The sequence below is a fragment of the Mustela nivalis genome (genome assembly GCF_964662115.1).
Source record: "Mustela nivalis genome assembly, chromosome: 4".
Lineage (NCBI taxonomy): Eukaryota > Metazoa > Chordata > Mammalia > Carnivora > Mustelidae > Mustela > Mustela nivalis.
In genome coordinates, this window is record NC_139023.1 from 6,694,347 (window position 1) to 6,707,555 (window position 13,209).

At 39.4% G+C, this 13,209-nt stretch overlaps 1 protein-coding gene across 9 annotated transcripts in view; it reads right to left on the reverse strand.

Moving 5' to 3' along the window:
• The window catches only part of ART3 (ADP-ribosyltransferase 3 (inactive)), a 148,596-nt gene that overhangs the window by 30,185 nt on the left and 105,202 nt on the right, over window positions 1–13,209 (reverse strand). For 3 of the 9 annotated variants that reach the window (XM_082727032.1, XM_082727024.1, XM_082727031.1), the window contains exon 2: window positions 211–324. The exons of 5 other annotated variants lie outside the window; for them this stretch is intronic. The gene's annotated coding sequence lies outside the window, so the exon portion shown is untranslated. Of the gene's footprint in view, window positions 1–210; window positions 334–13,209 lie in introns of those variants that run through there. One more of the 9 variants, XM_082727025.1, reaches the window with a different exon arrangement.

Here is a 13,209-nt window from a genome sequence, read left to right on the forward strand (position 1 = left end):
GAACCTGCTTCTCCCTCCCTCTTTGCCTCTCCCCCAGCCTGGGCCTTCTCACTCTCTCTCTTAACTAAATAAATAAAATCTCATATTTATATATATAAAACTTGACAGATAACTGTCACAAGGCAGTATGTGCGAAGCAAGCTCTGAATCAGGGTTTTCCGAAAATCCATTACTTCTGTAGTCTGAGTGTAAATAAGTCAAAATGTTTACCTGGCTTTTCTGCCTGCGGAGGAGGTTTAAATGATGCTAGGTCTCAGGCTGTTTCCCCACTCTGTCAGTTGTGGTAAGAGTGTCTTCAGGATGGGAGGTTGTTGACAGTGAGAGCTGAGAAGGGAATGCTTTTCTTTTTATAAACACCCCCAGCGTAGCTTGGCAGTGGCACATTACCCCATTTGTGTTCTGCTATTTATATCTGGCCCCCACACTATCCTTTGGAATCACTGCTGTTAACACATGAAATCTCCCAGAGGCTTGTAAAGCCACAGCAATGCCCTCTAACCACACAGCATGCCCAGTTCCGAGCTCTGTTGTAGGCTTCTTGGAGAGCGATCACCTTCTACTTTGGACCCTTGAACTCTGAGATGTCAAACTAAAGCAAAGGATAAAATCCGAACTCGATGGCTCACGTAACTAAGGGAACTTGCGGCCGTTCATCGCTGGCAATGATGATGGCTATCGCCATTTACTCAACCAGCTTACTGTTTTTCAGATAAGAGCGCCAGCTGCTGGGATACACAAGCAAGTAAAATGAAGAATAAAAAGCACTCACAATCTGAAAAAACAGATTAATATTCATACTTAACCAAAATATATGTTAAAAAGCCAAGTGAGTTTTAGAAAAAGTCAGTGAGAACACTAAGGGAAGGATTTGGTAACTTGCGACTCTGGTCCCCATCTGAGTAAGTACACAGTAAGTAAATATACAGACTGCTGAGGAACACTTGGGAGTTCACAGACTGTGGATAAAAAACTGTGAAATGTCCTAGGAAATTTGTGCATATATATCAAAATACATTAATATAATGTATTAGATAGTGCATGATGTGTAACAGCCCCAAACTGGAAAACATCCAGATGCCTAACACAACAGCAGAATGGATACATTGTTATATTCATACAATGGAATTTTGTGTGGCTAGAGAATAACCATATATAAGAAATGTGGATAAATCTTAACAAAATATTTTCCAGCAGAAGAAGAGACCCAAACATGTATATACTGTATGATTTAATTGGGATAAGGAATAAAATCAAACAAAACCCATCTATAACATCGGAATCAGAATACTGGTGGCTCTGAGTAGTAAGCGGACCCGGAAGAGGAACAAGGAGAGCATGTGGGAAGCCAGTTAAGTTCTGGTGTGGTTCTGGGTGTTGATTACATTGACACACTCAGTTGTGAATATATTCACCAAGCTATACGCTTATGTGTATTTTCTTCTGTATGTGTGCATATGTACATATATTATTATACAACTAAACATTTAAGTACTAAAGTGCACCCATTTTTATAAAACCCACCTCTCAGCCTTCAAAGCCTCTAACTTCTTCTTACCCCATGGCTAGGTAGTTTAAAATACAACTTAATACACTAAATAGACTCTGAGCAATAGCATCATTAAAAAAAAAAAAAGTTTGGTCCAAAAGGAAAAAGAGGGTTTGCACATGTCTTCAGGCATTACTGACCTTCTTTTAAGTTGCAAGCACGTGAGCTTTCAGGAGAGGGATTTTCCTGTCTTTGGCACTAAACCCTACCAGATGTGTCTGTATATCACACAAAAGATGGAGTCCATGAAAAAGCATGTAACAGGCACTGCATGAAGCTCAAGGCAAGTCTGGCCTTCCTTATGCCCAATATGCTTTTGCTCCATTCCTGTTTTATTTCACTTTTAAACTTTTTTAAAATCGAAGTATAATTAACATATAAAACATATTAGATTTAGATGTATAAAATGTTTTTATACTTGTGTATACTGCAAAATAATCAGCATAATAAGCCTAGTATTAATGTCTGTCACCATATAATTACAAATTTTTGTGTGTGCAGTAACTTTTAAGACTTACTCTCTTAATTTTCAAATATGCAGTATAGCAGTATTACCTACAATTATCATGTTATACATTATATCGCCATGACATTTATTTTACAACTGAAAATTAGTACCTTTGGACTTCCTTCACCATTTTCATCCACTTTCCCAATACCCAATATGGCAACCACCAATCTCTTCTCTATATCCATGAGCTTAGTTTTTTTTTGGCTTTTGTTTTTGCTTTTTAGATTCCACATATAAATGAGATCATGTGATGTTTCTGTCTTAGGCTTATCCCATTTTAGCATGCTGTTCTCAAGGTCCATCTCTGTTCTCACAAATGGATGGGCAGTATTTTATTCTTTTTTATGGCTGATAATATTCCATTCTATTTATACATGTGTATATATGTGTGTGCATATACATATATCTATACACAAACACATTTTCTTTATCAATTCAACCATTGATGGACACTCAGGTTGTTTATCTTGGTTATTGTAAATAATGCTGTAATGACATAGGGGTGATACATGCTTTTTCACATTAGTGTTTTGTTTTCTCTTCATATAAATAAATACCCAAACATGAAATTGCTGGATCATATTTTTTCCTTAATGGCTATTCCAATATATACTACCACAAGCAGTGCACAATATTCCCCTTTTCCACATCCTTGTCAACACTTGGTATTTTTCCCCTCACAGTCCTACCCCTTTGTTCTTTTTGATAACAGCCATTCTTCTAACAGATGTACTGTGATAGCCCACTGTGGTTTTTACTTGAATTTCCCTGATTAGTGACTTTGAAGATCTTTTCATATACCCACTGGCCTTCTATAGGTCTTCTTTGGAAAAATGTCTATTCAGAGCATCTGTTTATTTTTTTAATTGGATTTTTTTTTTTGCTATTGCCTGAGCTCTTCATATATTTTGGATACTAACCCCTTATCGGATATATGATTTGCAAATATCTTCTCCCATTCAGTAGGTTGCCTTTTCATCTTGTTACTGGTTTTTTGTTTGATAGAGACCCAATTTTTTATTTTTACTTTTATTGCCTTTGCTTTTGGTGTCAAATCCAAAAACTACTACCAATTAACGATGCCAAGGAACTTACTCCCTATGTTTCCTCCCACATGTTTTACCTTCAAGTCTTTATTCCATTTTGAGGGAATTTTTGTAAATGGTCCAGTTTTTCCAACACCATTTATTAGAGACTGTCCTTTGCCTATTGTATATTCTTTGTGCCTTTTCCTAAATTAATTTACCATATATGTATGGGTTTATTTCTGGGATCTCTTCTGTTCCACTGATCTGTACGTCTGGTTTTTTCCTTTTGTTTTTAACTTTTTTTCATAAAGATTTATTTATTCATTTGAGAGAGAGAGCAAGTGAGAGAACAAGCAGGGGGAAGGGTAGAGGAAGAGGGAAAATCAGACTCCCTGCTGAGCAGGGTTCCCAATGCAGGGCTCAATTCCAGGACCCCAGGATTATGACCTGAGCTAAATAAAGGTGGTCACTTAAACGACAGAGCCACTCAGGTGCCCCAGAAGATGTTGTTTTTAAAAGTAGGCTCCATGCCCAGCATGGAGCCCAATGTGGGGTTAGAATTCATGACCCCGAGATCAAGTCCTGAGCTAACATCAAGAGCTGGATGCTCAAATGACTGAGCCACCCAGGTGCCCCTGTGTGTCTATTTTATGCCGATATCATACTAATTTGATTACTCTGGTTTTGTAATATAGTCTGAAATCAGGGGGCCTGATGCTTTGTACTTCTTTCTCAAGATTGCTTAGGATATCTGCGTTCTTTTGTGGTTCTACACAAATTTCAAAATTGCTTGTTCTATTTCTGTGGAAAAAAAATGCCTTTGGAATCTTGATAAAGGTTGCATTAAATCTATAGATTGCTATGGGTACTATGAACATTTTAACAATCTGATCTAATCCATAAGCATGGAATATCATCCCATTTATTTTTGTCTCCTTGTATTTCTTTCATCAATGCCATACTTCTCAGTATGTTAGTCTTTCTCCTCCTTAGTTAATTCCTAGTATTTTGCTCATTTTAATGCAACTGAAAATGGAGGTTATTTTCTTAATTTTTCTTAAGATTTATTTATTTCAGAGAGAAAGGGACCATGCATGAAAGTGGGGGGAAAGGCAGAGGGAAAGGAGAGAGAGAGAGAGAGAGAATGAATCACAAGCCGACTCCTCACTGAGTCTGGAGCCCAATGTGGGGCTCGATCTCACAACCCTGAAATCATGACCAGAGCCAAAAATCAAGAGTTGGATGCTTAACCAACTGAGCCATCCAGGTGCCCCCTTAATTTCTCTGATAGTTTGTTATTGGTATATAGAAATGCAACATATTTCTCTGTATATTGACTCTGAAGGACTTTTTTTAATAAAGATTTTATTTGACAGACAGAGATCACAAGTAGGCAGAGAGGCAGGAAGAGAGAGAGAGGGAAGCAGGCTCCCTGCTAGGCAGGGAGCCTGATGTAGGGCTTGATCCCAGGGATCATGACCTGAGCTGAAGGCAGAGACTTTAACCCACTGAGCCACCCAGGCACCCTTGAAGGACATTTTTTAAGAGAGAGAGAGAGAGAGTCCAAGCAGGGTGGGGGGACAATGGGAGAGGGAGAGAAATCCTTGAGCAGATTCCCCTTTTAGCACACAGGCCAACTTGGGGTTCAATTCCAGGACCCTGAGATTATCACCTGAGCCGAAATCAAGAGCTAGATGCTTAACCAACAGAGCCACCTAGGCAACCCTCTGTATATTGACTCTGTATCCTGCAATTTTACTGAACTTACTAGTCTTAACAGTTTTTTGGTGCAATCTTTAAGGTTTTCTATATACAAAATACTATGTCATCTCAAGAGTGACAATTTTCCTTCTTTCTCTACAATCTGGATGACTTTTATCTTTTTCTTGCCTAATTGCTGTGGCCACGACTTCAACACTATGTTGAATAAAAGTGGCAAGAGCAGGCATCCTTGGGGCTCCTGGGTGGCTCAGTTGGTTATACAACTGACTCTTGGTTTCAGCTCAAGTCATGATCTCAGGATCCTGGAATCCAGCCTCACAGTGGGCTCCACACTCAGTGGGGAGTCTGCTTTTCTCCCTCTCCTTCTCCCCATCCCCCATTCATGCACAGTCTCTCTCTCAAATAAATGAATAAATCTTAAAAAAAAAAAAAAAGAGAGTGCACATCCTTGTCTTTTTCCTAATCTTAGAGAAAAAGTTTCCACTTAACCCCACTGGGTTGTAATGTCAGCTGTGGGCTTTTCATAAATGGCCTTCATTATGTTGAGGATGTTCCCTCTATACCACATTATTGCAAGTTTTTATTATAAATGGATATTGAATTTTTTTCATATGCTTTTTATGCTTCTATTTAAATGATCATGTGATTTTCTCACTTCATTTTATTAATGTGGTATATCACACTGATTGATTTGTAAATGCTGAATCATCCTTGCATCCTTGGAATAAATTCCACTTGATCACAGGGTAGGATCCTGTTAATGTATTGTTGAATTCGGCTTGCTAATATTTGATGAGGAGTTTTGCATTTATGTTCATTAGGGATATTGGTCTGCCATTTTCTTCTTTTCTTGTCTGTTTTTTTTTTTTTAAGATTTATTTATTTATTTGACAGAGAGAGAGAGAGATCACAAGTAGGCAGAGAGGAAGGCAGAGAGAGAGAGGAGGAAGCAGGCTCCCTGCTGAGCAGAGAGCCCGATGCGGGACTCGATCCCAGGACCCTGAGATCATGACCTGAGCCGAAGGCAGAGGCTTAACCCACTGAGCCACCCAGGCGCCCTCTTGTCTGGTTTTGATATCATGGTAATGCTGGCCTCATAAAGTGAGTTTAGAATGTTCTTTTCTCTTTTACTTTTTGAAGAATTTGAGAATGATTGGTGTTAATTCTTCTTTGACTGACAGAATTCATCAGTGCAGTTATTTGGTTCTGGAATTCTGTCGGGAGGTTTTAAATTACTACTTCAATCTCCTTACCAGTAATCAATCTGTTCAGATTTTTCTCATCCTGATTCAGTTTGAAAAGTTTTTATGTTCCTAGGAATTTATCCATTTTTTTTCTAGGTGGTCCAATGTGTTAGCATGTAATTGTTCATAGTCTCTTATGATCCTGTGTATCTCTGTAGTACCAGTTGTAATCAATCTTCTGTCATCCTTGATTTTACTTAAGCCCTCTTTTTGTCTTTGTTAGTTTAGCTAAATGTTTTGCAATTTTGTTTATATTTTCTAAGAACAAGCTCTTGTTTCATCGATCTTTTCTATCATCTTTTTGTCTCTATTTATTTCTCTTCAGACTTTTATTTCCTTTCTTCTAACTTGGGGCTTCATTCGTCCTTTTTCTAGTTTCCTGAGGTGTACATTGGTTGAGACTTTTCTTGTTTCTGAGGTAGGCATTTATTGCTATGAACTTCTCCCCAGAACTCTTTTTGCTATATCCCATAATTTTTGGTATATTGGTTTGGTATTTTCGTTTTCATGTATCTCAAGGTATCTTTTCGGGTTTCACTCTCGAATTCTTTACTGACCCACTGCCTGTTCAATAATACGTTGTTTAATATCCACATAATAAATTTTCAGTTTTCTTTTTTATAATTGATTTCTAGTTTCATACCACTGGATTTGGAAAAAATGATATGATTCAATCTTCAGTTTGTGCAGACTTTATCTATCCTAGAGTATGTTTCATGTGCACTTGAGAAGAATGTGTATTCTGTTGTTTTGGGATGGTATGTTTTGTATATACCTGTTAGGTCCATCTGCTCAAATATGTGACTGAAGGTCAATGTTTCCTTTGTTTTTGCAGTCTGATCTATCTATTGATGTAAGTAGGTGGTGTTCAAGTCCCCAGCCTTCTTCTGGGTTCCATTTGCATGGAGTATCTTTTTCCATCTTCTAATTTTCAGTCTGTTTGTGTATTTATGTTTGAAGTGAGTCTCTTGGAGGTAACATATAGATGGGTCTTATTTTGTTTTATCTACTTAGCCACTCTACGTTTTCTGATTAGAGAATTTACTCTATTTACCTTCGAAGAATTATTGATAGGTAAAGACTTATTACTGCCATTTTGTTATTTGCTTTCTGGCTGTTTTGTACTTCCTCTGTTCCTTTCTTCTCTCATTCTCTTCCATTGTGGTTTGATGACTTTCCTTAGTGGTATGTTTAAGATGCCTTTCTCACTGCCTTTTGTTCATCCACTACTGGTTTTTGCTTTGTGGTAATAATGAGACCTAAATATAAAAATTTGTAAGTCTATTTTAAGCTGATGATAACTCAAGTTTGAATGCATTTTATTTTTTTATTTTTATTTTTTAAAATATTTTATTTATTTATTTGACAGAGGGAGATCACAAGTAGGCAGAGAGGCAGGCAGAGAGAGAGGAGGAAGCAGGCTCCCTGCTGAGCAGAGAGCCCAATGTGGGACTCGATCCCAGGACCCTGAGATCATGACCTGAGCCGAAGGCAGCGGCTTAACCCACTGAGCCACCCAGGCGCCCCTTGAATGCATTTTAAAGTCTACATTTTTATTCTCCCTCTAATGTTTTGTTTCTGATGTCACATTAAACTAATGTGATGTCACATTAACTAATTATTGTAACAACATTTATTTTTTGGATTTTTTATGTTGTCCTTTTTGTATTATTTTGTATATTTGTCTTTTTTTTTTTTTAAAGGAATTTTATTTGAGAGAGAGAGAAAGCAAGAGAGAGAGCACAATGGGGTCAGGGACAGAGGGAGAAGCAGACACCCCACTGAGCAGGGAGCATGATGTGGGGCTCAATCCTGGGACTTCAGGATCATGACATAAGCCAAAGGCAGACGCTTAACCAACTGAGCCACCCAGATACACCTATATTTGTCTTTTAACCCCCACACTAGCTTTAAGAGATTATTCTATTCCCTTCAGTAAATATTCACCTTTACTGGAGATATATTTTTCGTATGTTTTCTTGTTACTGTTTATATTTTTTCTCAACTTAGTAAGTCTGTTTAGTATTTCTTTAAGGCCAATTTGATGGTGATGAACTCCTTTAGCTTTTTTTTTGTCTGGAAAATTCTTTTCTTCACCTTCAATTCCGATTAATAACTTTGCTGGGTAGCATATTCTTGGCTGGAAATTTTTTTCTTCTAGCACTTTGACTATATTGTGTTACTTCCTTCTGGCTTGCAAGGCTTCTGCTGAAAAATATGATCATAGCCTATTTGAGTTCCCTCACATGGTAACAATTTATTTTTCTCTTGTTGCTTTTAAGAGTCTCTCCTTTCCCTTAAATTTTGACATTTTAATTATAATGTGTCTTGGTGTGGGTCTCTTTGGTAACATCTTACTTGGAATCCTCTCGACTTCCTGGATTTGGAATTCTGTTTCTTTCCCCAGATTAGGGAAGCTTTTGGTTATTATTTCTTCAAAAAAAATTTTTTGCCTCTTTCTCTCTTCTCTTTTTTCACCCTATAAGGTGAACATTAGTCTGCCTGAGGTTGTTCTATAAGTCCCTTAAAACTATCTTTTCGTCTTAAATTCTCTTTGCTGAAGTTCTGTGTTCATGCATTCTTCTTCCAAGTTCAGTAAGCATCTTTATAACCATGACTTTGAACTCCTTATCAGGTAAATTACCTACCTCCATTTCATTAAGGTTCCCCCCTCCTTGGGTTTCATTTTCTGCTTTCATTTGGAATATATTCCTCTATTTCTTCATTTTGCTTGACTGCCTACATTAGTTTCTATGCATCAGATAGAACAACTGCCTATCCATCTTGAAGGGCTGGCCTTGCGAAGATAAAACTGTTCAACACCATTCTTGCTCTTAGCTGTCTCTCAAAACTTTGTAATTATACAAACAGCGTATTTTATTTTTATTTTTAATAGGTTCCAGTAATTAGCCAGACTGGACCCCAGAGCCAGGTGATCTGGAGGTGTCTCCTGACAAGTAGGCACAAAATTGGGGCTCCAAGCAAGTGTATGAGTTCCTTTCTGGGAGGTATGAGTGAGCTAGAGTGCAAACATGGCATTCCCTAGCCCACATTCACAGAGAGCACCTATACAGCCACTAAAGGTGTGCCAAGCTTAAAATTTGTCCTTTCGGATGAAGCTCTAGGACTAGCAAGTAGGCTTCTTTCACAAAAAGACTAGGGGTGTGTTTCAATCTGGTCTGTGCAGTCTCCTGGGATCAGTACCTACCAAGGACTCTAACTGTTATAGTCCTATGAGATACAGGAGCACCAGTGCCCCTGGCCACCAGAGCCAAGAGTGATCAAAGGATATTCCCTGTGTGACAGCCACTAAAACCACGCAACAGATATAAAAACTAGGATACCAGACACATATAAGAACTCTGTTGTGAGAGATGATGGCGCTCTACAGTGTAGCAGAGGGAGAGCATAAAGATAATGCCCACTCTCTGAGGTGCCAGGGAAGGTTTTTGCCCTTACATGTGTGTAACAGAAGCCTGCCCCTGAGGTTTCAACTTTGACAATAAACTAATAAGCCTTTTTCACAGGATACTTGAGTTCCTGGGTCTACTGGCTCTTGCTGTGGTAGTTCTTGGGATAGCCACTGGGGGGTGATAGTGCTATGTAAGAATTCTCTGTTGGTGCTAGTCCTATGGGCCAGGAACTGCTACCACCAACACAGGTGATGGAGAGGTGTCTCCTGGCATCAACAGTAAAAATCAGGGCACCAGAGAATGGCGTAAGCTCCTTCCCAGATGATACCGGCAAGCTGGAGCAAGGCCAAGGGAGAGCACAAAGCCTGTATCAAGCGGCCTCTGTTCCCTAGTAGCAGTTTCGAAGGCCTTCTTGTGTGCACCAAACCAGAAGCCTGCCCCTCAGTCCAAAGCTCCTGGACCAACAGGTCTCTTTCTCAGAAAGACTGGGGGTGTTTCAGTCTGCTATCTGTGCAACTGTTCCAGGAGTCCTCACAATGTCCCAGCACCATTTTAGGTACTGGGGATAGATTCATGAACAAAATAAACATCTTGCCCTTGTTAAATTACTATTCTTGTGGCAGGAGGCATTCAGATAACAAAATAAATAATCAAATGATATCTTAGAATACAGTAATTACTACAGTTTTTTTGTTTGTTTTTTCTGTTTTTGGTTTGTTTTTAGGACTATGGTTTTTAAAGAAGTATTACAAGGGAAAATGGGAGTACACGCAGAGTCTGCAATTTAAACTGAATGATTAGGGAGTTAAGAGGCCGGAGTAGAAGGAGTGCCCTATGCTTGCCTCACACCTCAAACACAGCTAGATAAATATCAAATCTTTCAGAATGCCAGGAAACCAATCTGAGGACTGAGAGAACAACAGCACAACGAGAGAGAGAGAAAAGAGGCCATGTCATGGAAGGCAGGAGATGCGGAGATGGGATTTGGGGGAGACAAGAACAGCAGGTGCTAGGGAGGGGAGGGAGTGCTGATCAGGGAGAGAGAGAACAGAGTGCAGGGCATTAAATAAACAAACACTTCTCCAAAGCCACTGATGATGAAAATGAGAGGGGTTGATTACTGCAAGTTTTTACAAGTGGCTGAGCTCAGAGACTGAAGTTTTAAGTCATGCGATCACTGGGTGAAGGCTGGCAGGTACAGAGGTGCTCCTGGAGAGAAAGTGGGCAGAGGCCTAGGAGCAGATGGTGTGATCTGAAGCTCCCCAGGTCACACTGTGAGAGACAGTTCCCCCTTCTTGCAGTGCATTTGGGAGACATGGCATCACCTCCCCAGGGACAAAAGAGCCAATGGGTGCCATTGAGCTATCTGTCTCATTAGCATAGGAGCAGGGATGCCGGCTGCGGGCCTCTAACCAAGATGCTGGCTTTTTGCTACTCTTTGCCATGAACTCCAAGCCCGTGCTCAATGCCATGGCCCTTCTTGAACTCACTATAAGAAAAATTTGGAGAGACTACAAATATAATGGAGGTTAAAGAACATCCTACTAGGGCACCTGGGTGGCTCAGTGGGTTAAAGCCTCTGTCTTCAGCTCAGGTCATGAACTCAGGGTCCTGGGATCAAGCCCTACATCAGGCTCTCTGCTCAGCAGGGAGCCTGCTTCTTCTTCTCTCTGTGTGCTTGTCTGCCTACTTGCGATCTCTTTCAGTCAAATAAATAAATAAATAAATCTTTAAAAGAAAAAAAATGAATGGCTTAACCAGGAAATTAAAGGAGAAATTTAAAAATGCATGGAAACAAATGAAAATGAGAACATGACAATCCAAAACCTTTAGGACACAGCAAAGAGTACTAAAAGGGAAATATACTGCAATACAGCTCTACCTCAAAAAGCAAGAAAAGTCTCAAACATACAACTTACCCTTTTATCTAAAGGAACTAGAAAAATTACAGCATAAAGCCTAATGCCAGCAGAAGAAGGAAAATAATAAAGATTAGAGTAGAAGTAAATGATACAGAAAGAAAAAAAGCCAACAGAGGAGATCAATGAAATTAGGAGCTTTTTCTTGGAAAGAATCAATAAAATTGATAACCTCTGGGGCGCCTGGGTGGTTCAGTGGGTTGAGGCCTCTGCTTTCGGCTCGGGTCATGGTCCCGGGGTCCTGGGATCGAGCCCCACGTTGGGCTCTCTGCTCGGCAAGGAGCCTGCTTCCCCCTCTCTCTCTGCCTGCCTCTCTGCCTGCTTGTGATCTCTGTCTGTCAAGTAAATAAATAAAATCTTTAAAAAATAAAAATAAAAATAAAATTGATAACCTCTAGCCAGACTTAAATAAAGAAAAGAGGGGCGCCTGGGTGGCTCAGGGGGTTGAGCCTCTGCCTTCAGCTCGGGTCATGATCCCAGGGTCCTGGGATCGAGCCCGGTATCGGGCTGTCTGCTGGGCGGGGAGCCTGCTTCCCCCTCTCTCTCTGCCTGCCTCTCTGCCTCTTTCCCTTGTGGTCTCTGTCTGTTAAATAATTTTAAAAAAAAAAATAATAAAAATAAAGAAAAGAGAAATGACCCAAATAACAAAAATCATGAATGAAAGAGGAGAGAGCTCAACCAATACCACAGAAATACAATTTTAAGAGAATATTATGAAAAGTTATATGCCAACAAATTAGGCAATCTGAAAGAACTGGATAAATTCCTGGAAACATACAAACTACCAAAACTGAGACAGAAAGAAATAGAAAATTTGGACAGATCGGTAATCTGCAAAGAAATTGAATCAGTAATCAAAAGTTTCCCAACAAACAAAAACCCCAGGCCAGGTAGCTTCCCAAGGGAATTCTACCAAACATTTAAAGAAGAGTTAATACCTACTCTTCTCAAACTGTTCCAAAAAGTATTAATGGAAGGAAAAAGGAAACTTCCAAACTCATTCCATGAGGCCAGCATTATCTTAATTCCAAAACCAGACAAAGACCCCACTAAAGTGGAGAATTATAGGCCAATGTCCTAGGTGGTAAAGTTGTGACTGATTTAGCAAAATACTTTGAAATCTATTCACATCGATGCATTGATTAGTTCTAGAACTGACACCTGTGATGGCTGAACAATTCTGTGACTATACTAAATACCATTATATTGTATCCTCTAAATAAATGATTTATATGGTATCTGAATTGCATTATCAAGAAAGCTCTTTTTCTAAAAAAAGGAATGAACTACTGTGCAACAACACAGATGAATCTCAAAAGCATTATGCTAAGAAGTCAGTTACAAAAGGCTACATACAGCACAATATTTAAATGACCCTCTAGAAAAGGTAAAACTGTTGTGACAAAAAGCAGATCTGTTGGCCAACAGACACGTGAAAAAGTGCTCCATATCACTTGGCATCAGGGAAATACAAATCAAAACCACAATGAGATACCACCTCACAGCAGTCAGAATGGCCAAAATTACCAAGTCAGGAAACAAGAGATGTTGGCGAGAATGAGGAGAAAGGGGAACCCTCCTACACTGTTGGTGGGAATGCAAGCTGGTGCAGCCACTCTGGAAAACAGTATGGAGGTTCCTCAAAATGTTGGAAATAGAGCTACCCTACGACTCAGCAATCGTAGTAGTGGGTATTCACCCTAAAGATCCAAATGTACTGATCCAAAGGGGCACATGCACCTGAATGTTTATAGCAGCAATGTCCACAATAGCCAGACTATGGAAAGAACCTAGATGTCCATCAACAGATGAATGGATCAAGAAGA